This window comes from Pleurodeles waltl, chromosome 8 (genome assembly GCF_031143425.1).
Source record: "Pleurodeles waltl isolate 20211129_DDA chromosome 8, aPleWal1.hap1.20221129, whole genome shotgun sequence".
NCBI classification, from domain to species: domain Eukaryota; kingdom Metazoa; phylum Chordata; class Amphibia; order Caudata; family Salamandridae; genus Pleurodeles; species Pleurodeles waltl.
Genome location: NC_090447.1, coordinates 402,570,699 through 402,596,909, shown reverse-complemented (window position 1 = coordinate 402,596,909; position 26,211 = coordinate 402,570,699).

Sequence of the window (26,211 nt, the reverse complement as noted above, 5' to 3'; positions counted from 1 at the left end):
AACGCAGGCAGCTACTCTTTAAAATGAGGAATATTTAGTTTTAGGGATGACAATGCAGTTCAGATCAGTAGCATACTCTAAGTCCAAATCTCACCTTAACTAATTGCTTGGGTGATTTTGTAACTGAGGAAGATGAAATTGTTAAGAGAAGTATTGTAGTTTTTTCCAAACCATGTCTCAGTGAGGCCAAATATGTTACACTTGATATTGTATAAGAGTTTGTAGGTGTCTAATGTATTATTAGGGTTGAACAAGCATTGATAAGCTTCTCTTTACAAATGAGCTGGATGCCCATGGCTATTTGGAATTAGTATTGGTGTTCAAATTCATTAGCCTAAGGATCTACAGCTAATGGTGTGGTGGGAGAGGAGACACCCCTTATAACACAATGATTAAATGGAATGCCTTTACCACACATGTAGGTATTTCTACCTACCTATTTACTGCCTATTTTCTAAGCATGCCCTTACCATGCAGATAAGTATTTTTTCACCTTTAAATGTAATTTTACCTTTAATTTTAGGGTTTAGAGATGGGTGGTGGTCAAGGGAGCTAAAGGTAATTTAAGGGTTTAGGGGTGGGTAGTGGTAAAGGGAGGTTAGGAGTAAATTAAAAACATGGGAGGTCTCCCTCTAAAAAAATTAAAAAAGATAACTAAATGTCAAAATTAAATATATGTCGGGGGTTTACTTACCTTACATATGCTTACCATGCGTGGTAAAGGCATGCGTGGAAAAAGAATGTGTGGTATTTGCATGTGTTATAGTGTCATACATCCAGTGGGAGGAGTGTTTTCTGGATTCATGATGATGGGCACCAGTTCATGATGATGGGCTGTCAGTGATTTGGCAGGGCATAGGAGTTTTCCTTGTGGTTGGTTTGAACTTTGGAATTGCCCTCTTTGAAGCCAGGAAGTTCGGGCCATTGGCCTAAACGATAATGTTTTAGTTGTCATAGATGTTGATGTAGATCTTCCTTAAAGTGCCCTGCGATATGGTGGCATCATGTCTGCGGTGGCCTAAATGTCCAAAAGCATTCTTAGGATGAAATTTGTCTGGAACATGCAGTGCCATTCCTCAAGGTTGTATGAAAAGAAGGGAAGGTTCACCTCAGTGATGTTTGTGTACGTGTCAGCGCAGATGTTAGGTATCTATAAGTAGATGTTCAGGGTATGTTTCAAAGCGTGATGACATTTTTATTGCTGTTCTTTGACTTTTATTCACTGAAGTTGGCTAGGTGATGGTGACAGTCACTGGTTCTATTTTGGTGGCTGAGGTGGGTTTTTTCTGGGTGGTCCCTTTTGATATTTTGCAAAAGTGTTCTATATTTTGCACAAATATATATATATATATATATATATATACATATACATATATATATATATATTATATATATATATATATATGGTTAGAGTGACTGTGCAGAGGTATTAGGGCTTCAGGGTTAGTATAAGGGCTCCAGAGTTGAGCAAGCATTGATGAGGCCAATCTTTAAAATGGGCTGGGAATATCTGGTTTTCAGAAATTCAGAAGTTATATTGGTACTCAAGGGGTATGGAATACTTTCTCCTGAAGATGCAGATCCAAGGCTGATGGTGTGGTGGGATTCACCTAGATTTGCTGGGTATTGTCAAGAGACAACATTCATGGTGAAGGGCAATAAGTGCACTTTATCCTATGTAAAAGGCCTGTGACAGTTGTTTGTTTTAAGTGGTTGTAAAAAGTGGGTAACTAGAAAGATTGACAATATTGGTTTGGGGGCATGATCTGTGAGGACAAAATAACAAGCCCTTGAAGGAGATTTTAGTTTTAATTGCATTTGTTAGCACTTACTACCCCTGAGAAGCTGTTCAAGTGCTTTCCTCCAGGAACTCAAGGTTAGTGGTTAATCATGTGTCATTAATTATTGTTGATTATAGGGAGTAGTCTTGTGTGCTCAAGCAAGCCATTCCAAGCATTCACTCCAGTTTCTTTGAAGTAGATTAAATTATTAGGAATTAAGCATGATCCTGTTAGTTCATACGTGTGGTGGGGTTAATAGATGTGCTTCAGGAGACTAGGTATTGTTAGGTTGCAGAGGCTTGACTGTTTGTGCTGTTTGAAATGAGCTGTGGGCAGTTTGAAAAACATCATTAATAAAGATTAAGGTAGACAAGCATGTGACTCAGAGTGGATAGTGCCTGATGAGGGGAGGCATACACAAGATAAAAGGGAAAGCAAGAGCTATTTGAAGGAAAAAGGAAAGGCAACAATCAGAAGTTTTGAGTTATGTTCAGTTTTCATGTTATATTTTAGAAATATAGAATATATTTTTTGAGATACCTTGCAGTTTGAGGTTGCAAGGCAGTAGAAAGTAGCAGCATTATTTACAGGTGAATATAGTGCTATGTTAGGAACTTGTATGCACTTAAATGTCATGCAGAGCACATTCCATGAAAGGCAAGACCTAATTTAATGTTGTCACTATTCATAAATGTTTTAGTGGTGAAAAGCCTTAAGAAGAACTGTGCAATATGCACTGTTGTGTCTTGAGGCGTACACTCTGCCCACAAATAGGGTGCCATTAGAAAACTGTTTCAGCAAGGAATGCTGATTGGGCCAGGGTTTGGAAGCGTAAAGTAAAGGCTACACATATGTAAGGGAAAATCTTGAGAGCTAATGGCTGCACTCAAGGGAAGCAACAACATCAAGATCATACTAATGTGAGAAAATAGATGAGCAACTAATGCAAACATTGAAAATGAGATTCCCGGCATTCTCACAGCGGATGTCTTCTGGTGTTAATCCTCATGTTTAGCTCACAGTATTAATTACAGGACAAAGTGGTATCCATTTTGGATGACTCTACTCTGAAACTGCACATAATAGAGGACAAGGAGAGCTTTCCCACGGAGGGTGTATTTCCTGTACCTCAGTGGCTGTGGTGAAAGGAATAGTCACAGGTCTTCCTTTAGAAATTAAATGAAGACTTTTTCAGCAAGGGGATGCTGGTTAGACTTCTCGGATCACTGCCCTTTGGTAGATTAGAGGGTGAGAGGTGGGTTTGCAGATTATTTTGTGCAAGTTGAATGGGGCACTTTGGGTGAGGCCCAGCCTTTGATCATCTTTGATCACATTTAAAGTTGTGCTGATGAATGGTAAGTGCAGAAAGCCCACACCTCTTCATACCTTTGTTTTGGGTGTTCTAGGCTAGAGACTACCCTGCTTTAGGACATCACTATACAAAGGCTCAAGTATGTTCTTCCATAAACATTCCGATACCTCAAGGAAGTAAAATAAACACCAGCACATGAAAATATGAAACCTCACTAGAAAAACAGCACAATAAAATACTGCAAAGGAAAACATGTGTCACCTTGGGCCATGGCTGTGAAGTGGGAGACTGGAGAAGTGAAAGACCAAGGAAAGGGCGTCAGATGGGCGAGGGGCAATGAACCAAGTCAAGGAAGCAGGGAGATTAAAAGAGAGATGAATTGCAAACTGGGTGAGGGCGAGTGAAGTACACCAAAAGCAGAGCAGGGAGTGATTGACAGTGATCGATAGAGCGAAATGCGCAAAGGAGATGCACAAATGGTTGTAGGGGCACACAGGTAATTAAGAGCTAAATACAGTACATGATCCATCAAATAAAGCACACATAGAGAATTAGCAGGTGTGCAACAGAAGCAGTTGGTCACAATAACAAGCAGGCCCATCAATTCATCACCACAGACTGCAATGGCTCAGGAAAAACAAAATCACACTTATATGTACAAGTAAATGGTCCACTGTATCTTTGCTCATGCACCATGTAATCCACCAGTGGTTTGCAGCCCTGCTATCAAGCCCTTTCACACACAAGTCCTGTACTGCTTGGCACACAACTGATTTCTGCTATAAACTGCCATCGGTTCCACTTATACTTTATACTAGATAACTGTTTTAAAAGACCAGTTCTCATTTTAATTGTGCCAAGTTTCAACATGCACAGCAGCTGGGTGCATCTTCTGGCCCAGGCCTGTGGAAATGGAGGAGATGCATTATATGTTGCTAGGCTCATTGAGCTGCCACCCATGTTTTTCAACATTTACACAAAGCCGTTATCGGCAATGATCAATGAATTTCAACTCACATGCTACAACTATGCAGATGACACACAAATGCTTTTTTAACTAGAGTGCCCCAAAGACATTAGAAACTCACAAATCTTCAGCTGCTTCAGAGATGTTTATCAGTGGATGACATGGTATCATCTCAAACTTAATACTTCCAAAACGGAAATACTCATATGTGGCGATTGGAAAGATTATGACCCACTCTGTGCCTGGCTTGACGATCTGGGACCACCTCCTAAAGTATCTAAGGAAGTTAGAAATCTTATAATTACCATGGACTCCAAGTTAACAATGAATTTCCAAGTGGACAAATTGGCAAGATCAAGCTTCATCACCATGAAAACTCTACAATGCATCTTCCCCTACCTCGGATTTCCACATTAGATCTGGGCTACTATCTCTCTAAACTTGATTATACCTATGGCCGCTACCATGGAGCATCGCCATCTACTATGAAAAAACTACAAGACATTCAGAACTCGACTGCCAGAATACTCCTACATGTAAAGCCACAAGCCTACATCTCCCCTGCCTTGAGGGCCCTACATTTGTTACCGGTTGCCAGAAGATCAACCGTCAAGTTGCTTTGTATCACCCACAAAGCAACACATGGAACAGGACCACTTTTCTTCAGGAATGTAAGCACCAAATTCATTCCACAAAGAAACCTCCTCTCAAGATTGGCACCCTGCCTCAAAATCCCACCATACAAGAAAAAAACAATAGGTGGTACATCTTTCTCTGTTCAACTGATCAAACTATGGAATGCATTATCCCCAAATATAAGATCCACGGATAACTACATTATCTTCAGAAGAATACTCAATAGGTGGCTCTTTCCTACATAATCACTGCATTCAAACAGCAGTGGACTGCATATCCCTGTGTGTGTGTAAACTTTTATAATTTGATTATACGCATATATCTAGATATGTGTATCTCTTTGCACAAATATGTATAATAGCTATTTTAATACAAAATATAAACATACTCTTCAGGCCTGTTTAACAAATGTATATATTACCTATGGTTCAATATATATGCATGTGCGTGTGTGTGTGTGTATATACACATATGTATGTGTATATATATGTTAAAATGATTCTATGCTTAACATGTTCATAGGTCACTGCATAGCTTCTATATAAGTTGTTTTATTAGTCTCTGTTTTTATTTTATCTATCACAGTAGATAAATATTATCTTAAATATTTATCTACAAGCATTTCACAATTGAAATATTGAGGAAAGATAAAATAATGTTATAAAAGTACACAAATAAATTAACTTCAAATGCTGCAACACTTGAAAGTATGTTATTTATCCTCAGACAACTACAGGAAAATCATGTCTATCCTGGGCTTTCAGTTGTCCATCATTTAAAGTCTTACTGCTACAGAAGTAGCAGCCTCCACTTCATATGTTCTGGAGGATGTGGCAAGGCTGCAGGAGTGACACTTTGCAGGTCCCATTCCTGAAACACCTAAAAAGGTTTAACCATGTTGTCATTGTAAATACTGCTCTAAGAAGGGAAAGAGGCAAGACAAGCATGCTTACTGTCCCCAATGCCCATCTCAGCCACCTTGTGTTTTTCTACTTGCTTTATGTTGTATCATACAAAAGTGAAGTACTGGAAAAATTTACTGTGGTGGAGCTGCCATTAGGTAAACCTTCCAATGGCTGTGCATGGATACCTACCTTCCATGGACCACTACATTGCTAGTCAAGCAGCTGAATAATTTTAGTTCCTCTACTTAATGAAATCATGGACCCTCTGTGGCAAAATTTGTTTTTTTAAATTGTGCAAACTCAATTAGAAACTTGCATCATACTTAATTTTATTGTAAAGGGGTACAGGACACATTATCTTGTATGATGGTTGTTTTCATATCATTAGTATAAGATGTGAAAATAATCATCATGCAAGATTTGGTGTCCTGTACCCTCTTTCAATGACATTGGGTATGATATAAATTAATAATTGAGTTTTCACACTTTCAAAGCAAAAGTAGAAGTGTCAGTGAATGAGTCATCGCATTAGTCTTCCTGCGTTTGTGGCATGTAGTATAGTTGCCGAAGGAGGCACTCTCCTCACTCTTTGCAGACATATCTGTCTCAGTGGCACCTGTACCTGTGCCTGTGGGAACCCCCTTCACATTGTGTGGGCACACCATGTCCAGTGTGTCACTGGATCCAGTCTTGTATATATTTTGCAAGTGCAGTTGGTATGGTGAGTTCACAGCCGCCTCAGAGACTTCCTAAGGCAGTACAATGTTCACAGTGTACCAAACCAACACTACAGTGTTGAGAACTCTGTCCCTGTCCCCACTTCATGATCCACTTTCGGTTGTGGTCCATTCTGCACATCTGTGCCTGTTTATGGCCATCTCCACTGGGGGCGAGGGAAAAATATATGTCCACATGCCTCAAATCTGTGATCCTCCATGAAATGGGGTCCTTGGTTGACAGTCAGGTTACCCCCTGTTCAAGCAAGGGCCCTCACTCTAGTCAGGGTAAAAGAGAATCACCCTCAGCTAACCCATGCTAACCCCCTTGGTAGTTTGGCAGAGCAGTAGGCTTAACTTCAGAGTGCTAGTAAAGTATTTGTACCAACACACACAGTAACTTAATGAAAACACTACAAAATGACACAACACCAGTTTAGAAACATAGGAAATATTTATCTAAACAAAACAAGACCAAAACTAAAAAGATCCGACATACACAAGTCAAGTTATGAATTTTTAAAGATTAAACAAAAAAATAGCGCTTAGAAACACAAAAATGCTTTGATGAGGTGTTAACACGGCGTAGTGACGGAGTCGTTCACAACAAGCCGACACCAGCGGTGCTGGACACGGAGTCGCGTAGACCCCCTAGTACAGTACCTTTGGTGAAGAGCGAAAATAAGCTGGTGCGCAAAGTCAGGGATCGTGGCGTCTTTGCAAAACATTGAGACTGCGCACTTCGAGCAACGTCGGTCACAACGTGGTGCAGCGACCTCCACGGAGTCGCGGACTTCAGCGGAGCTGCAGTGGCGTCGGGCCTGCGAAGGTCATCGTGTTCCAGCGAAGATCACGGAGTCAGTTGCAGGCAGCGTCGGTCCAAAGTCGATTACCTTGGATTTCCACCAGCTTTCCTTTCAAGGGCCCAGGGACTGGATATGGCACCACTTGTCAGAACAGGAGTATCTCCAGAGACTCCAGGTGCTGGCAGAGAGAAGTCTTTGCTGTCCCTGAGACTTCAAACAACAGGAGGCAAGCTCTAAATCAAGCCCTTGGAGATTTCTTCACAAGATGGAAGGCACAAAAAGTCCAGTCTTTGCCCTCTTACTGTGGCAGAAGCAGCAACTGCAGGATAGCTCTACAAATCACAGTCACAGGCAGGGCAGCTCTTCTTCCTCAGCTCTTCAGCTCTTCTCCAGGCAGAGGTTCCTCTGTTTCCAGAAGTGTTCTAAAATCTGTGGTTTTAGGTGCCCTTCTTATTCCCAATTTCTCCTTTGAAGTAGGCCTACTTCAAAACAAAGTCTCTTTTGAATGTGAAATCCTGCCTTTCCTAGGCCAGGCCCCAGACACTCACCAGGGGGTCAGAGACGGCATTGTGTGAGGACAGGCACAGCTCTTTCAGGTGTAAGTGAACACTCCTCCCCTCCCTCCTAGAACAGATGGCTCATCAGGAAATGCAGACTACACCCCAGCTCCTTCTGTGTCACTGTCTAGTGTGAGGTGCAACCAGCCCAACTGTCAAACTGACCCAGACAGGGAATCCACAAACAGGCAGAGTCACAGAAACTGTATAAGCATGAAAATGCTCACTTTCTAAAAGTGGCATTTTCAAACACACAATCTTAAAATCAACTTTACTGAAAGATGTATTTTTAAATTGTGAGCTCAGAGACCCTAAACTCCAAATGTCCATCCGCTCCCAAAGGGAATCTACACTTTAATCAGATTTAAAGGTAGCCCCCATGTTAACCTATGAGAGGGACAGGCCTTGCAACAGTGAAATACGAATTTAGCAATATTTCACTGTCAGGACATATAAAACACATTACTATGGTGGTCATTACAACCCTGGCGGACGGTGTTAGAGCGGCGGTAAGATTGCAAACAGGCCAGTGGTAAAGAAATTGGAACAACGGTACAAACAAACGGCCTGACGGTCACCACCAACAGACAGGCGGAGGACAAAGTACCGCCCAGAGTATCACAACCTACCAATCCGCCACCTTTTCTGGGGCAGATTCACCGTGGACAAAAACACGCGGAAACAGGACCTCGAAGGGAAAACGCTCAACTCTACACACCCCACGAGGAACCAGGATGCCATGGAACCAGAGCTGCAGATCCTGCCAGCCCTTATCTTCTTGCTCCTCTACCAGGAGCACGAACGCCGGCGGCGAAGACCACGGTGAGTACTGCACCTACAACACAGGGGAGGGGGGAGTGGAAAAAACAGGGACACACACACGCAACACCCCCACCCCAACCCTCACCCACGACAACACACACACTAATACAGCATGATACATTATAGTTACACCCTCCAACCCCCCCGGAAGAATGCAAAGACCAAAGAAAATGAATGAAACCATTGTAATATATTAAAATACAGTACGCAAAAATATATATATATCTATACACCATAAACAAAATATGCACCAAGAATAGTAGTCCAGGTAGTGGTCCATTGAAGTCCGTGGAACACTGGGCCCACACGGTATGGGCGAGGCCCACACAAGATCACCGACCATGACGGAGAGAACACTGCAGGGGCATCAGATAGCAATAAAACAGGCACCTCAGGGGGAGGGAAAGGGGGAGCACCTCAGCCGGTTGAGTGCACGACGCCAAATCCACAAGGGGCCACATGCCCACTGTTCAATCCTGGGGAGTGCAAAGCCACAGTCTCACAAGTCTCTACAGTGGGTGGTTTGCCCACTGTTCAATCCTGGGGAGTGCAAAGCCACAGTCTCACAAGTCTCTACAGTGGGTGGTTTGCCCACTGTTCAATCCTAGGGAGTGCAAAGCCACAATCTCTCAAGTCTCTACAGTGGGTGGTTTGCCCACTGTTCAAACCTGGGGAGTGCAAAGCCACAGTCTCACAAGTCTCTACAGTGGGTGGTTTGCCTACTGTTCAATCCTGGGGAGTGCAAAGCCACAGTCTCACAAGTCTCTACAGTAGGTGGTTTGCCCACTGCTCAATCCTGGGGAGTGCAAAGCCACAGTCTCTCAAGTCTCTACAGTGGGTGGGTTGCCCACTGCTGCATCCTGGGGAGTGCAAAGCCACAGTCTCTCAAGTGGATGACAGTCTCCACTAGTTCTGGAGGGGGCCTTGTGCCCAGAGTGCTTCATCCTGCCTAGGACTGCGGTAGTGGATGGATCTCTCCACTGGTTCTGGAGGGGGCTTGGTGCCCAGAGTGCTTCATCCTGCCAAGGACTGAGGTAGTGGATGGATCTCTCCACTGGTTCTGGAGGGGGCTTGGTGCCCAGAGTGCTTCATCCTGCCAAGGACTTAGGTAGTGGATGGATCTCTCCACTGGTCCTGGAGGGGCATGGTGCCCAGAGTGCTTCATCCTGCCAAGGACAGAGGTAGTGGATGGATCTCTCCACTGGTTCTGGAGGGGCCTTGGTGCCCAGAGTGCCTCATCCTGCTCGTGATGGACTCAGTAGCGTCAGTGCCCTTGGCGCTTATGGGGCAGCGGTGCTTGTGGTGCCGGTGCCCTGTTCAGCGGTGCTTGTGGCAGCGGTGCCCTGTTCAGTGGTGCTTGTGGCGGCGGTGCCCTGTTCAGCGGTGCTTGTGGCGGCGATGTCCTTTTCAGTGACTTAGCTGCTGGCTGTCCTTCAAGGCCCAGCGGGGCTGGTGCTGGCGGTCCTGTCTGGCCCAGTGGGGCTGGTGGTCCTGTCTGGCCCAGCGGGGCTGGTGCTGGCTGTCCTCTCTGGCCCAGCGGGGCTGGTGCTGGCGGTCCTTTCTGGCCCAGTGGGGCTGGTGCTGGTGGTCCTGTCTGGCCCAGCGGGGCTGGTGCTGGCGGTGGCCTCTTGGGCAGCAGGGCAGGTCCTGGCGGTGGCCTCTTGGGCAGCAGGGCAGGGGCTGGCGGTGGCCTCCTGGGCAGTGGGGATGATGACGGTGGGCTCCTCGGCAGCGGGGATGATGGTGGTTGTTAGAGGACGGTTCTGACCATCAGGACGTCCCTGATTTTTCGATTTTTGACCACCTGGTTTTTGACTGTTTACTGTGAGGAAGCCTCCTATGAGGTGACTCCCGCACAATAAACACATGGTAAAATGGACTGCACATGTTTACCTCTGGTGTCGCCGTGCTAAGGAAAGGCTGCTGTGGCGCAGCAAGGCAGGAGGCCCCAGGCAGGTTACATGTGATCATGTGTGCACATGGATGTGCACCCATGTGAGGGCTGTGGGAGGAGGATTCCTAGTTTGCGCAGCCCAAGAACTGCGCTTAGGTAGTCCTAGTGCAGGAGGAACTATGCAGAGTGGGTGGTGACCTGGAGTAGGTCTCATGAGAGGGGTGTATACATGTGAGGGAGAGTCAGTGTGCTTACTGTCTTTTCACTGTAGGGACACCCAGTTCAATGCCAATGTCAGGGTGCTTAAGATATTTGCATTGGGGGGATACTCCATTGAATGTCAACGGGAAAGGAGGGCCTAGGGTGCAACTCCAGTTCTCTGGAGTCCACCGAGACCAGAGTCACACCAAAGTACACTGTAACCTGTAAGAAAAGAATGATGCAGTAGGTTACAGGAGCATAGTTGTACAACTTATGGGTCATCCAGGGATGTCATCTTTCTCTGCCTCAGCTCAGGATTAGGGCCAATTACTGCTCTGTCCAGTTGCTGGAGCAGGGCCTAGCATCAATCAGCCAGCTGTCATTCCGTGCCAGGAGCAGGCTGGAGAAGCCCTGCGAGGAATGTCAGGTAGGAGGGTCTGAGACTATCAGAGCACATGTGGCAACTAACTCCTGGAGGATGCCATCTTGAGCTATCCCAGAAGACTGTGCAAGAATGAGGGGACAGGGGCACGGAAGTGATGTGGCACATCTGGATAGGCAACGGGTGCAGACCTGCTGGACACTTCCGCCCCCACTTAAAAGGTCCTGCACATGGGAGAGCTCTCTCTCTTGGCTGTGTTTCACTGCTGGACACTGGGACTGCAGATGGGCGTCACGGACAACTGGAAGGAAGAACCTCCTGACTGCCCTTGGGGCAGGGACTGTGCCCCTGAAGGATTCCAGGCCAGTGAGGTGAATGCCAGGGCCAGGCAAGCTGGCCACCTTACCCCCCCAGAAGACTAGTTGGGGGAAGGACTGGGCTAGCGCAAAGAGAGTGCGCTGCCCAGAAGGAAAAGAGGGAACCCAGAGGAAAGATTGGCGCAGGAGTCAGTGGGACTGGCTCCCTGATGATCTGGGACCCTTCTGGGCCAGGAGGCCTAAGGAGAGTGCTCCTGGTGGCAAGGGCTTGTCACCAGGAGCGGAACGACACAAGAATGAAGAAAATCGGCCCTTGGGGGCCCGAGATATCACAGGACAAAGAATGGCGACCTTTGACCTTTGAGAAAGCAACTACGAAGCGTGTGGAGCTCTGCAGCTGCTTGGGATTGTGCTCCCAGTGTGGGACAGGGCCTGGGGGCTGCCCAGGAGAAAGAGGAGCAAGGGGGGTGCCATCGCACTCCCCCTCGCAGAAGAGAAAGGGACCCCGGACCCCATCCCGGGGCCCCGTGAAGCCTGGTCCAGTGGAGGTTTAAGATGGGGGGGCACCGTCGCGCACCCCCGTGCCGCTGAGGGAAGGGACCCCGGACCCCATCCCGGGGCCCCCGGCGGCGGCGCACACCCCCAGCCGAAGAGAAGTCAGGGAGCGCCGTCGCGCTCCCTGTAAATGTGGCCAGAGGGGCCCCGGACCCCATCCCGGGGCCCCGAGCAGAAGAGGGCCTGGGGAGCGCCATCACGCTCCCCACTAAGGAGAAGAGGGGCCCTGAACCCCATCCCGGGGCCCCGAGAAGAGAAGGACTCCGGGGAGCGCCGTCGCGCTCCTCGTTGCAAGCAGGAGGGGCCCCGGACCCCATCCCGGGGCACCGACGACATGAGGAGGAAGGGGGAGTGCCGCTGCACTCCCCCCGCGTGCCCCGAGCGTCCACCAGCATCCCCGAGTCTGTCCGCTGGAGCGGGCAGACTCTAAGGCAGCAAGCCGGCTCCCACAGCAGCACCCGGAGGTGCTGGCCGTGCGGGGAGCCGGCGGGGGCGGCCAGGGGTGGGCTCCCTGGGCCGCCCTCCAACGAGGGATCCTCTTTTTAATGCGGGGGGGTGTCCGGGTGGGACCGGCACCCCCAAAAAGGAAAGGCAGAAAAGAAAAGGCACAGCGGCTCTCCCCTCGCAGCATAATCATTTATGCAGCCGCCCCAGCATGCTTTGCGGGGTAAGGGCTGTTGTTGGAGCCCCTAAAATGCCTGTGGTGGTCCCAGGGAGATGGGGCCACCACCAACGGAGTATGAGGAGACAGGGGGAGCTGCAGGAGCAGCGCAGCCTCCCCCCAACATCTGTTGGTGTCCCCACCCTAGGTAGGGTGGGACACATGAGAGATAACCCCGCAAGGGTTGGATGGATTTTTGAAGCACAAGCTTCAGTGCGCTTTTGTTCCTAGTTGTGCAAGGTTGCTTACCATAGGTGTAGGTTGGTATGGCCCCATGTATTCTACTGTTATTTTATGGTTAAGTAGGAGTAATCTAAAAGTAATCTGAAAGTAATGCTGATGGTTATAATGCTAGAATTTGATCTCCTATGTTCCCTGATTATGCTAATTTGAATAATGATACTGGCAGTCATCTCTTGGCAAGATGAAAGTATTTAATCACAAATGTAGGTGTAGGTGTCATCATTGCACTGTAGTGTTGAATACTGCCAACATTTTCAAATGTCGCAAAGGGGGCACTTGGCTTGTTTTGCCATGTGGATTGTTGGATTATATTCTCCCTTGAGGAGACCTGAGAGATTACATACTGTTTGCCCAGAGTGATTCTATCACTTTGTATATATTTGTAGATTGTTGCATAGTATTGAGTAGTGTGTGTGAATAATAAATGTACTTTTGCTTTATCAAAAGAAAAAGCACAGACTGGACATTCATTTATTAGGAGTCATGCTTGCGTGCTTGTGAATGGGGATTACTAGCCCACACCACCTCCCTTGAGTAAGCCTTGGACTGCTCTGCAATGCTACCCTATGAGAGTCAAGCGCTACAATGGGGTGTTTGGTTCCAAGTGGCGGTCGTGTGCGGACTCGTTACTTGTGCAAGCCGCACAACTAATGACCCACCTTCCAACAGCGGTCTTCTCCGCCGTGCTGCTCTTCCCAGACCTGCTGACTTTCTTGTGGCCCTTCCCCACCTTGGAAGGTGTCGCAGCTGACTCCACACTCCCACCTGTACCCCTGGGAGCAGCTTTGGTGGTTGGAGTCTTCCCCTCTCCCGCCGGACACTGGCCAACTTTTGGTGCTTCACAGGTGGGGGACTGTCTGTGCTGTGGCTCTGTGCCACACTGGCTGCCCTGGTGGCCGGTGCACTCCAGATTCCGGTGACTACAGGCACCACTGGTCCCGGAGATGTTGTGGCTGAGGTGCTAGGTTGGGACCTGGAGAGTCGGGCCCTAGGAGACGGACGGGGTGGGGGAGGTGTGAGAAAGAGGTCAAGGTTGGACAGGAAAAGTTTTTGGGAAACACTGGGACGGGTAGCTGGAGGGGGTTTGGGAGTGGAGGAAGAGGTTGTGGTTGTAGGAGGTGTTCGTTTGGTGACTTTGGGTCTAGGTGCATGCGCTGGAGCCTGTTGTGAGGTGGATGGCTGTTGGTTGGGTGTGTGCCTGCGTTTGTGTATCTTGGGAGGTGGCGTCACAGACACACTGGGAGAGGACACAGGGGACAGGTGAATGGCAGTGGGGGTGGTGACTGCACATGAGCGTGGTATGGTGGTGTGTGTGCTGGTGATGGCAGTAGTGGCTGTAGATGTAGTGCATGCAGGTGTGAGTGTAGATGAGACTGGGAGGGAGGAGGGAGACGAGGAGGAGGGGGACACAGTGGAGGCAGTGGATGTTGGTGTGTCTGCATGTGTGTGATGCTTGCGTGAGTGCCTGTGGGATGTGTGCTGCTTATGTTTGCCTTCCCTTGTGTGTTGACGTGTGTGCATGCTGGTCTGAAGGTGTGCTTGGGATAGGCTGAGGTAGAGGGGATTGGGTCTGGGTGGAGGAAGTTGGAGGGGGGAGGCTCGACACAGGGACAATGGCTGCCATTAGTGCTGAGGCCGGAGTCTGAAAAGCTTGTTGAAGGGCCGCCTGACCAGAATGAATGCCCTCCAGGAATGCATTTGTTTGTTGCAACTGCCTTTCTACACCCTGGATGGCATTCAAAATAGTAGACTGCCCAACAGTGAGGGACCTGAGGAAGTCAATGGCCTCCTCACTGAGGGCAGCAGGGGTGACTTGGGCAGGGGCTGAGGTGCCTCGGGCAAAGGTGATGCCCACCCTCCTGGGTGAGCGGGCACGAGGCAAAGGCTGAGGGGCTGCTGGGAGGGCGGCGCTGGTAGGGGGGGTGGTGGCTGTACCTGTAGATGCGGGGGCACAGATGTTGCCGCCACCACAAGGGAGCTCCCATCAGAGGATGAGTCCGTGTCACTGGTGTCAGCTCCTGTCCCCGCCGTGGAGCTCCTCTCGCCCCCCGTCCCACTGGTGAACTCCGAGTCCATTGTCTCGCCCTCCAGGGCCATGTGGGATGCAGCTCCCTCCTGCTCCGTTGCCACTGCTCCTCTGCCTGATGATGCTAATGCACACAAGAACAGGGAGACCACAAAAAGGGGCGGGACGACAGAAGAAAGACATGTTGAGTGCATGCATTACCGCTACCGTTGGCGGACACGACAGACACAGAAGCCCCCTGCACTCCTCCGCGCACTTGGCCTCCACTGTTCAATCCCTGGGACATGGCCTACAAGGCTATGGATGACATCTGCGCACATGGATGACACAGGAGCCTGACTAGGTGTACTTGGCATTGTACCCAGGTGGGGTGGGGTGCCACAGGCTCTGCCAGAACAAGGGGACCTTGCCTCCTAAACTCGCCCTGGCCTAGGGAAACCCACAGCCCACCTCCCCACCCAGACACCTCCACTGCGCGTAAAATCAGCAGAATGAGAGTGTACTCACCCCCTTGTGGCTGCTGTGATGCCCCCAAGCGCCCATCCAACTCTGGGTACGCCACCGCCAGGATACTGATCATCAGGGGGGTCATGGTGCGAAGGGAACCGCTCCCACGTTGGGAGGCCATCCCCAGCTGGGCCTCCGCCGTCTTCTTGCTCCATCGGCGAATGTCCTCCCATCTTTTCCGGCAGTGGGTGCTCTGTGTCTGTGGTAGACCCCCAGGGTCCGGACTTCCTTGGCGATGGCACGCCAAATATCTTTTTTCTGGTGGACGCTGATCCTACATGAATTGTACAGGGGGAAAAGAAAAGTTATTACCAACAGCACTGTCACAGTCATTGGCCCCCATCCCTACCCTTGCCATGATGCACATGCACTCACCGTCGTTTCATGCACGCCTCAATCCCCCCCCATCTTTCATCCACCCCACTCCACACAGGCATAGCCCATACAGCATGCTCCCAGTGTATTTACCTGTTTGTCTGGAGGACCGTAGAGTAGCGTGTACTGGGGGAGGACACCATCCACGAGTTTCTCCAACTCCTCCGATGTGAAGGCAGGGGCCCAGTCACACGAGCCATTGTCTCTTCAAGACCGAGGTCACAGCAGCACTTGCAGTGTAGGCCCTCTCCTGTCGAAGATCAGGTATCGAGTGATTGAACAGATAGAAAATGGCAGTCACGTCCGCGGCGGTGCGTACCGTCACCGCCGGCATACATCGTCATTGGCTCCTGGGATCCATAGGGTCCAATGTTAACCAATGCAGCATTGCGCCGCAGTCTTCGACCACCTACCACGACGGTGTACAACGCCAGCGCAGTTACCTCACAACCCATTGTCCCACTTGACAGGTCAGGCAGCCGCCATTTCAGGGGCCCACATGGCTTAATTTTTAACTGCGTCACACATACTAAGCCTAGCCTCAACACACATACAGGCCAAATTTCGGATTATGATTGGTGTTCTTTGTAAGCTGTGGGTACGTACCTCTGAGTTGTTTGACTCTGTGATCACTGTTGTCCTTCATAGGCACCGTCCGCTGGGACATGTGAGGAGATGGCGGCATCCTCCCGTGTACAGACCGCTGGTGGACCTGTCGACAATGAAGGAAAGACATGTGATCATCACCTACAGGCTTGACCGTGCCACAATCCTGGAACTGTGTGCCCAGCTGGAGCCAGACCTGATGTCAGCTATCCGCCATCCCACAGTAATCCCCCCTCAAGTGCAGGTGCTGTCAGTACTCCATTTCCTTGCAAGTGGGTCATTTCAAACAACAGTGGACATAGCATCAGGGAAGTCCCAGCCTATGTATTCCAACGTGTTGTCCAGAGTGTTGTCTGCCCTGCTGAAACACATGCGGAGCTACATCGTTTTCCCTCAGGTGGAGGATTTGCCTACAGTGAAAGGAGACTTCTATACCCTGGGACATATCCCCAACATCATAGGTGCCATTGATGGGACCCATGTGGCTTTGGTACCCCCTGCAGGAGAGGACAGGTGTACAGAAACCAGAAGAGTTATCATTCCATGAATGTGCAGATGGTGTGTTTGGCAGACCAGTACATCTCCCATGTGAATGCCAAGTTCCCTGGCTCAGTGCATGACACCTACATCCTGCGGAATAGCAGCATCCCTTATGTGATGGGTCAACTCAAGAGGCACCGTGTGTGGCTAATAGGTGAGCACCTGGAAGCAAGTCAGTGGGAATGGTTGTCTGGTCTGGGGATATCCCTCCAGGTTAGTGTGTGTCTAACAGTTGTCCCTCGCCATTTGCAGGTGACTCTGGTTACCCCAACCTGTCATAGCTACTGACCCCAGTGAGGAATCCCAGGACAAGGGCAGAGGAACGCTACAATGAGGCCCATGGGCGAACTCAGCGGATAATAGAGCGGACCTTCGGTATGCCTCCATATGACAGGTGGTTCCCTATTCTACTCACCAAAGAAGGTGTGCCAGATCATCGTGGCCTGCTGTATGCTTCACAACTTAGCTTTGCGATGACAGGTGCCTTTTCTGCAGGAGGATGGTCCAGATGGCGGTGTTGTTGCAGCTGTGGAGCCTGTGGACAGTGAAGACGAGGAAGCAGAAGAAGAGGACATGGACAACAGGAACTTGGTGATCCTGCAATATTTCCAGTGAGACACAGGTAAGAATACAAACCTGCCTACTACATGTACTTTAACACTACTACCTCTCTACTGTCTGTCGTTTTCACCCAGTGTATGGTCACTGAGTTGTCACTTTCCCTTACGATTTCACAGATGTGTGTCCCACAGTGTGACATCTGCTTTGTTTCCTCGTGGACTAGAGCTGTGTGACATAGGTATGTTGACATTACAATTGAAAGAGCATTTTGCCACAGTAATTGCTAATACACTATTCCGAAATTACAGACTGACTCCAGATTGTTTTGTGCTTCAAGGGTGTTTATTTAAGTGCTCAATATTGTAGGGGGTTGTAAAATCGTGAGGGGTGATGGTTGAGGAATGTCCATGGCAGAGTCCAGTGTATTAGTCTCACAGGTGCATTGCCAAAATGGGCATAGGAAGTGGAGCTGGGGCAGTTTGAGGATGGACAGGGTGACAAAGTGGGACAGAAGGATGACATTCAGGGTGGTCTCATTTCTTGGCGGGGGTCTTGGCATCGTTCTCTGTCTTTGTCCTGGATCTCAGGGACCGTTTGCGCTGTGGTCCTCCCTCTGCAGGGGGTGGGGTGCTGGTGTGGTGGTCCTGTGGCGGTGCCTCCTGTCCACTAGCGCTGGAGGAGGTGGTGGGCAGTTCATCGTCCATGCTAGTGTCAGGGGCCCCTTGTTGTGCCACAGTGTCCCTCCTGGTGTTGAGTACTTCCTTCAGCACCCCTACGATGGTGCCCAGGGTGGAATTGGTGGCTCTGAGTTCCTCCCTGAAGCCCAAATATTGTTACTCCTGCAGGCGCTGGGTCTCCTGAAACTTGGCCAGTACCGTTGCCATAGTCTCCTGGGAGTGGTGGTAGGCTCCCATGATGGAGGAGAGGGCCTTGTGGAGAGTGGTTTTCCTTGGCCTGTCCTCCCCCTGTCGCACAGCAGCCCTCCCAGTTCCCCTGTGTTCCTGGGCCTCAGTCCCCTGGACCGTGTGCCCACTACCACTGCCCCCAGGTCCCTGTTGTTGTTGGGGTGGTGGGATAGCCTGGGTTCCCTGTAGTGGTGGACACACTGCTGATTGACGTGTCCTGGGGACAGAGGTAAGGGCCCGCTGGGTGGGTGCTGTGCTGGTGTTTCCAGAGGGGGGAAGCTCTATAGTGGCCTGTGACCGTGTGAGGGGAACCGACTGTCCCGAGGTCCCCAATGGGCCGGGCTGGTCATCTAGATCGAGTTGGACAGAGCTGCTGTCATCACTGTGGGCCTCTTCTGTTGGTGGTGTGGACATGTGTGGACCCTCCTGTCCGGTGACGTTGGGGAGGGGTCCTGCAAGGGTATAAATGGATGTTTATTACATCTGTGTGCGCCATGCTGTGCAATAGGTGGGTGACCGTGTACTCCAGTGCTTGCATTCCCGTGTGGGACCTTGTGTGATGGTGGTTTAGGGGGGTGTATGGGTATGTGCAGTGGCCATGCTTTGGTGATGGGTGTCCATGCTTTGGTGTTGCATGCAGGGCTTGGTGTTGGGATGGGTTGTTTGTGATGTTGGGACATTTGTGAGGAGTTGGAGTGATGGGGGTGAGGGTGGGGGTATGTGATGGCATGCAGGTAGGGTGGGGGATGTAATAGTTAAGATTTGACTTACCAGAGTCCATTCCTCCATCTACTCCTGCGATGCCCTCAGGATGCAGAATCGCCAAGAACTGCTCCTCCCATGTTGTTAGTTGTGGGGGAGGAGGTGGGGTCCGCCGCCAGTCTGCTGACTGGCGGACGATTTCCTCCACCATGACCCTGAGCTCCTCCTCAGAGAACCTGGGGTGTATTTGCTGTGCCGTGGGGGTGTGTGGGTGATGTGTGGGGTGGTGTGTGTAGTTATAAGTGGGGTGACATTTAGTGGTGTGTTGTGTGAGGTGCGTGGAAGTTCTGTAGGTGATGGTATTGTGTGCCTGTGGATGCTTGGTAGTTGTTTGTGGTGTGTCTCTCTGGCCTTCGTTCGGGATTTTGGTCGTAGGGGTTTGTGGGTGATGTGGGTGTGTGTTTTATATTGTATTGGGTGTGTGGGTGTGGTGTGTGTATGTGTATCAGGTGTGTGTATTTCGATTTGTCCAATGTGGTTGTGTTTTGTAAATGTGTGTGTATTTTGAGTGCTGCAGTGTGTACCACCAATGGAATACCGCGGTTGAAAGACCGCCGCATGGATTCGTGTGTCGTGATAGTGTGGGCGTATTTCTGTTGGCGTAACGGTGGAGTTTTTGTTTTTGCCAGTTTATCACTGACCTTTGGTGTGGCGGACTTGTGTGGGTGTCTGAATTTTGTTGGATTCCGTGCTGTGGGTCATAATAGTTGTGGCGGAATTCCGCGGCCGCGGCGGTGTGTTGGCGGCCTTCTGCACAGCGGTAAGCAGCTTTTACCGCCAATGTTGTAATGAGGGCCTATATGTCCTACCTGAACCATACACTGCACCCTGCCCTTGGGGCTACCTAGGGCTTACCTTAGGGGTGCTTTACATGTAAGAAAAGGGAAGGTTTAGGCCTGGCAAGTGCGTACACTTGCCAAGTTGAATTTACAGTTAAAACTGCACACACAGACACTGCAGTGGCAGTTCTGAGACATGATTACAGAGCTACTTATGTGGGTGGCACAACCAGTGCTGCAGGCCCACTAGTAGCATTTGATTTACAGGCCCTGGCACCCCTAGTGCACTTTACTAGGGACTTACTAGTAAATCAAATATGGCAATCATGGATAAACCAATTACATACAATTTTACACAGAGAGCAGTGGTTAGCAGTGGTAAAGTGCTCAGAGTTCAAAAGCCAACAGCAACAGGTCAAAAAAAAATGGGAGGCAGGAGGCAAAAAGATTGGGGATGACCCTGCATAAGCAAAAAAGTCTAACATTGCTTGTGGTGGGTGTCTGTTGGGCAAAGGAGTGAGGGTGTTTATGTGTTTTGGGATTAGGGGGTAGAGATGTTGGGGTGTCTGCAGGTATGGTGGATGTGCTGTATAGAGGTTTGTCAGTAGCTGTGGTGTCTCCAGGTGTGGTGTTTGGGGTGGATGACTGTGGGTCTGCTGGGGTGGTGCTTGTAGGTAGGATGGGTGTGGTGGCTGTATCTGTGACAGTTGTGGTGGTGGCTGTACGAAGGCAAGATGTTGTGTGTGTGATGCTGGGGGCAGTGGGAGTGTCAGGGAAAGTAGTGACCACTGCTGTGTCTGCGGATGGATGTGTTTTTGTGTAAGTCATTGATGTGTCTTGTGGTGCTTGTGTTTGTGTGCTCTACCTTTGTCTGTTGAGGTGGATGCCTGAGGATCTGTTTGTGTGCTTTGGGTAGGTAGGGGAAGGGGGGATTTGGAATGGGAAGAGGGATATGGAGGGGGGACGGAAGGTGGAGGGTGACTGACTGCCATCAGTTTGGAAGCCAGAGCCTGAAAAGATCTCTGTAGGGCAGCCATTGCACCATGAATGTCGCCCAGGAATGCATTGGTCTGTTGGAGTTGACCTGCCAATCCTTGGATGGCATTCACAATGGTGGACTGACCCACAGAGATACTTCTCAGGAGGTCAATAGCCTCCTCACTGAGAACAGCAGGGCTAACAGGGGCTATGGCAGAGGTGCCTGCAGCAAAGGAGACGCCCACCCTCTTGGATGAACAGGCACGGCCAACTGGGTGGGGAACAACAGGAAGGGCAGTGATAGAAGGGGTGGCGGACAAGGATGGTACTGGGTGGTCCCTGATAGGTCCGCTACCACTAGGGAGTGGCCACTGGAGGAGGAATCCAATGGCAATGAAGAATGTTTGGTCTACCCTGTGGTGTTCCCCTGGCCCTCTAGACCACTGGGCCCCTCTTTGTCGTTGGTATCTTGACCCGAGGTCCTGTGGCTAGATGCTTCCCAGTCAGCTGTGCCCCATCTCCTTCACTTGCCAGAGTTGATGCTACAAAAATAAAGAGAAATAGTGTCACAACATGTACCTGATGACACTTCAACCACAACTCTGAGTGACAAAGAATACCATCAGGTCAAGTAGGCCTCAGCAAAAACCTACACCTAAGTGGCACATACGTATGCTTGCATGCCATCTGTATTTCCCAAAGTTACCCACAACAAAAACCAGGATGTCAGACTACTACAATTGCATGGATGAAATCTGGCAAACCCAACAACCATACTACAACTGGGTGACCTCTGCATCCTCAATGCTGTGCCACATGCAGCAGACTCCAGTTAACTTGTAGCCAACAAAAGTATTCTATTGTAAAGTACACATTAATGTTTAACACACAAGTCTTTACACATCCATTTTTCAGTTTCATTATCTACCAACAATTTGGGATGAAGCCAATGACACCCAGAGAACTCTGGTAAAAAAGTGCAATATCCTAGAGTATTTGAAGTGGAAATATCCATGTCATAATGGACACATGTCAACAATGTACAGATTTACAAGTGACACCTGCCACAATAGAGTCAAGGAGGTACTATCAGTGTCACACAGAAAGCCTTTATCTGTGTCAATGAAAGGAGCACCATTGATGTCAGGTTCACTATGTCAGAACGTAATGTCTCAAGGATACACACAACAAAAATCAGTAACCTCCAGGATAGTCACCACTAATGTCTGACAGCCATGACAATGACAACATCTGAGTGTGTCAGTAATACCCATCTGTCCCTTGAATGTTGTGGAGACATAGAACTCACAATCACAAATAGAAGGACTCCAACCTGTTGTCTAATGAAAAGCAACATCACTACCCACGTCTTGGACATGGCAAACATGGTAGGTATCTGTGGATGAATGCATGGACCTAAACACATGTGATATCAACATCAATGCAAGACACTTCATGTTGCATGACAACAGTCAGGGACCAATCCTGAATCAATACACATGTGCAGTAAACTTTTCAACATGATGCCACATCAAGGGTATAGATAAACACAAATTGGACACACAATCCTGGGCCACATGTCATATCCCTCATTGCTACAGCAGTTCTACATGCCAAATGGCATAGAATGATGCATGAAGATATCTGTCAGACAATACACAATGCCAACACACTCCTGTCTGTGACACAACATGAAATGTACCACCATTGTAAATGTACCATTCCACTAACAGTTTTCCTAGCACATGTATGTGAGGTGATACAGACATCATACCATCAACATGGCTAGGACATGCTTGCAATTTCAGATAATGGGCACTTCCTAAAGGGAAAAGGACACATGCTGACATGTAGGCACATTGAATATTGGCAACAGTCATAGGACATGAATCATTTTAAAGGACATTCCCCACTTACAAAGGGAACGTGGTTTGCTAGATTTGTAAACAATTATCCAGGTAAGCCATGGCACATATATGACAGGCAACAATACAGCACAGACTACAGCAAAGCACCAGTACCTATCATATGCTGAGGATAACTTGCTTCTGGGCAGCAGATGTCTACATACACATATGCCTAGACACATGGCAGAGGACAGTGATCCATAATAATTGTCTGTGACTTTCAGGGGAAGTTAATATTGGCTTACAAATAACACCCACTAAAACAACAAATGATATATGAATGAAAAGTGGACGCATCCATTTTTTAACCCTGCAGAGTAAGTGGTTTGTGAATTCCTCCAAGGTTTGTACCAGGTGCCAAGTTCAGAAGGCAAGGTGCACCAGTTAGATACACATGACGTCAATACAATCTCCCAAATACTGTGTGACACATGGCTCATCCCTAATTGTCAGGGGGAGCAGCCAGTATCCCACACAATTACCTGACAATGGGACAGGCAAGAATTCTATGTGTAGTCCCCCCCTGTGGCTGCTATGCTGCCCTGAAACACCCATTCAGCTCCAGGTAGGCTACAGACAAAATGTGGGCCATTAGGGGGGTCATGGTCCAACAGGCACCCCTCCCCACATTAGGAGGACAACCCCAGGTGGACCTCCGTGATCTTCCAGGCCCAACGTCTCAGGTCCTCCCAACTCTTTCTGCAGCGATGGCTCTCCAAATCCTTTTCTTTTGATGGACATTGACCTGCATGGATGCACAAACACAAGACAGGAAATTATGTCACCAGATCACATACAAAATGGCAGAGTCACATACATGTCAGTACACCTTGCAATGAACAATCTGTTTAACCCAAAAATGCCCAAGTGGGGCACATACCAGTCACTGAGTACATGGACAAGACTACAAACATTTCCCAATATGCAGACCAAACAACCACCCTGCTCAGACCCTCCACTAACTAAGATGGTCAACTAACATCTTGTGGGATATGCCCAGGCATTCTGACAGAAATTTCAAAAGGTATGGGACACAACACACTCTGTATCTTCCTAAGCCACAATGGCCTCAGCTCCAAGATGATACCCTGAAAACAGTCCTAGGATGCTTGTTTCCGGTCCAGGGAGGACCTGGCCTGGCAGTTCGGGTTGGATTGTTCTCATTGGGAACAGGGTCAAGACTGATTTGCATATTGCTGGGTCCAAACTGAGGTGGCATGGTGAGCAAAAGAACAATGGATTAAACCCAAATCTGTGAATGGGGGTAAATGTTTGAAAAGTTTCAGCACTCCCTCCATCATCCTTTTGTGTTGCCAAAGTTGCCCTAAGTGGGAATGGTATGCCCAGATATGGGTCTCGTGCTCTCTCTGCCACTGGATTCAAGCTTGCCTGGATGATAAAGGGTGATATGCTGAAACCAGTCCTAGGATGCTTGTTTCCGATCCAGATTGTTGGCAGATCAGGAAACAGATTCTAGACTGATTTTCATATGGCTGGGTCCAAACTGGTTTGGCATGGTGAGCAAAAGAATGATGGATTTTACCCAGATCTGTAATTGGGGTGAATGTTTGAAAGGTTTCAGCACTCTGTCCATCATCCTTTTGTGTTGCTAAAGATTATTTTGGCCACAGACACCCCCTACCCAGTCATTTCATACTCAGGAACATTTGTCACATCTTGAGTAGCGTATTTCATGGAATGATTTGTTGCTGTCCAGATAGATGATGTATAGACATTTGTGGTAAAGCAATGGGGAAAGATGTTACTTCTGTGGAATTGACATTGATAATGTGTACAGAGCATCATTTCATCAAATCATGGCATGCCTTGTCACAGTATGTCACTAAGACACATTAGGTATGTTGCCAAAAAAATTGGATGACGGCTATACTCATTTCTTGTCCTACAGAAGTGCCCAGGGAGGGGTAGGATCAGACATCCTCCTGTCTACCGTCCACTGCCAGACCTTCAGGCCATGGAAGACAGACACATCATCCAGGTGTACCATCTGAAGAGGTAAACAATTGTGGATCTCTGTCGTCATTTGGAGTCAGATCTACTGCCTGCCATGTCTCATCCAAATAGCATACCACCCATTGTTCAAGTTATGGCAGTGTTGCACTTCCTGGCCACAGTGTCCTTCCAAAATACAGTGGCCCTATCTGCTGGGATGTCCCAGCGTATGTTCAGTCATATATTGATGGATGTACTCTCAGCAATGTTGAAACACCTAGACAGCTACGTCCAGTTTCCTCAACATGAGGATTTTGCACCTGTGAAGGCTGGCTTTTATGGTTTGGCACACATCCCACATGTGGTGGGAGCCATTGATGGTACATATGTTGCCTTGGTTCCACCTCATGGCACTGATTAAGTCTATCGGATCAGGAAGAACTTCCATTCCATCATTGTCCAAGTTGTTTGTTTGGCAGACCTCTACATTTCCCAGGTCTATGCCTGTTTTCCATGATGCCTTCATCATGCGGAACAGAGCAATTCCACTGCTGATGTCACAACTGTAACCAGAGAAGGCCTGGCTGGTTGGCAAGTCACATATGTCATGTGTGTTTGTATCAAATGTGTTCTGCAGAAGAAACAATGAGAGGGACTAATTGTTGCACATATGTCCCATTCCATTACAGGGAACTCTGCATACCCAAACCGTCCTTGGTAGTTGACACCAGTGTGGAACCCAACTATGCTAGGGGAAAACCACTTCAACGATGCCCATGGAAGAACACAGCATGTCGTGAAGTGGGCTTTTGGGCTCCTGAAAGCCAGATTTAGAAGCATAAACAAGACTGGTAAAGCCCACCGCTACTCACCCAAAAAAGAATGCATGATCATAGTGGCCAGCTGAATGCTCCACAATATTTCCCTGAGGAGGAACATCCCTAATATACCAGATGAGGAGGAGCCAGCAGTGTCATTGGGTGAGAATACTGAAATACCAAGTGAGAATGACACTGTTGAGGAAGAAGGTGAAGACTTGTGTGCAGATCTCATCAATCAATACTTTACTTGTGTGTAAGTGTGTGGTAATATGTGATTCCAGAGATTGTATGACAAATTGTAGATGACAGGATGTGTTGACTAGAGCATGTTTTTCAGAAAGGACAGGGGCTCTCATGCTATGCAGTGTGTAGCCAAGCTGTGATTGCAAATTCAGATTAGAAATAAGTTAAGACCATCATTATCTTCTTTGTCTGTGTCAGTCTCATGGAAACGTGAACGGATCTACTGGTGTCTAATTTGAGGTTATGGTAATATGTATGTATTCTTCCTGCCTAAACTCGTTACATTGTGTGTCATTTAGGTCTCCTTACCATGCCATCCTCATGTGGCCATTTTGGAGTAGTGACATTGGCATGTAGCTGTTGCTGCCTTGACATATGAAGTGGACATGGATTGATCCAGGTAATGTTGGTCACAGCTTTGGGGTCTATAAGTCATTTGCCAAAAGCAGCTAGGACAGTGGGTGGGTGGAATTCTGAAGTGCACAATATACAT